The sequence below is a fragment of the Tupaia chinensis genome, unplaced genomic scaffold (genome assembly GCF_000334495.1).
Source record: "Tupaia chinensis unplaced genomic scaffold, TupChi_1.0 Scaffold000159_1, whole genome shotgun sequence".
Lineage (NCBI taxonomy): Eukaryota > Metazoa > Chordata > Mammalia > Scandentia > Tupaiidae > Tupaia > Tupaia belangeri.
Genome location: NW_006159630.1, coordinates 7,391,736 through 7,393,592, shown reverse-complemented (window position 1 = coordinate 7,393,592; position 1,857 = coordinate 7,391,736).

Here is a 1,857-nt window from a genome sequence, read left to right as displayed (position 1 = left end):
GGGGGGGCATGAGAATCTGTGGTGCTAGCTCCCTGGGAGACTGAGGCAGGAGGGTGGCCACACGGTGAGACCGCATCTTTAAAAAAAAGAATTCCAGGGACCAGCAGGTGGCATAGTGCTTACATTGCTGGACTCCCACATGGCTGGCTGTGGTTCAAGTCCCGGATCCTGCAGTTTGAAACTCACGCTGGTCACATGGGCATGCATGTCCAAGATCCCAGGAGGAGAATGGAGAAGACAGGATTGTGGCATAGCCATCTCCCATGGGGGTGATTTATCACTTTCCCTCTGACTGTCTCTGTCTGTCTGTCTGTCTGTCTCTCTTCCCAACAAGCACACACACACTATGGGGGGGGGGGGGGGTAAAAAATTTTTTTTTTTAAAAAAGTGTTGAAAAAAATTTTTTTTTAAAAAAAAAAAAAAAAAAAAACCTCCAGCCATAGGCCTAGTGAGAATCTCACACTCTCAAAGTTGCTGGTCCCCTGACTTGTTTATTTCATCAATATCCATTGTGTATTAGAGATTCCTGTTAGGACACCTGATAATAACATAAATGGCATTTGCTTTTAAAGGTCAAAAGAAAGATTTTTTACATAGGTCATCTCATTTACTCTTCACAAAAACCCAGTGAGGAGAGCATAGGTTGCTCTAGTTTCCAGATGAGAAAATTTAAGCGATCCCAGAGAACACAAGCAATGTGTCTAAAGTAACCCAGCTGAGAGGAAACTGAAACCCAGGAGCAAGCACACCTTTTAACCCTCTTTCTCTTCGTGTTGCTATTGCCTACAGAGGCTGGTGGTGCTAGGACCTGTCCCGAGGGGAGTGGCTACCCGCTGGACACCGGGGTCCTCCTGGCCAGCCTCAGCCCCCAGTTCCCTTGGTAGTCAGCCTCGTGTTCTCCCAGGCACTGTTCTACACCCTCCGCAAGAATAAATCCTCAAAACCTCACCATGGCATCGCTATTATTATCTCCCTTCGGTAGGCTCAGGAGAGATTAAATAACCTGCCCAAGATTACACATTGTCAGAGGTGATATTTTCATTCGGTCCTCCTGGCCAGCCTCAGCCCCCAGTTCCCTTGGTAGTCAGCCTCGTGTTCTCCCAGGCACTGTTCTACACCCTCCGCAAGAATAAATCCTCAAAACCTCACCATGGCATCGCTATTATTATCTCCCTTCGGTAGGCTCAGGAGAGATTAAATAACCTGCCCAAGATTACACATTGTCAGAGGTGATATTTTCATTCTGGAGCATGAGCTCTTCACCCAACTACCACTCTCCTTCACTTTGGGGGATGATATGCATCTTATCGTCCTCAGAAAATGCAGTTAAGCAGGATTTTGTAAATTACAGGGACTTCGGGGACCCCTGAGGCCCTTCGACTATCCATCTCGGGCTTAGAACCGCAATTCATCCCATACATGGTAAAGGAAACCGTCCAGGGACCCAAGGAGAAGCGGCGCCAGCACCTTCGCCTCTGCAAACGCGGGAGAGCTGAGCTGCGTAGTGACGAGGTCGCCTGTGCGCTGAGAAGCAGGAGGTGAGCTGCGGCGACCGCAGTGCCGCGAGCGCAGCCGGGTCTCCGAGCCTCCGGAGTCGGGTGACTGAATGAGATTCGCACGGGCCACAAGCCACATTCAAATCTTACGTCCCTATCAGCAGTCTGGACTCAGAAAACGGGATTTACAGCGGACAGGACCTTGAAACTGACTCCAGGTACCAAAGGGCGGGATCGCTGTTCCTGGTGCTGAAACATCGCGGCCGCAGGGAGAGCGCCTATCCGCCTGGTACCGCGCTGCGGCCGCCGCGGGCGCTGTCCGGTGCTGAACGTGGATGCGGCCGGGGCCCCCGGGGGTTGG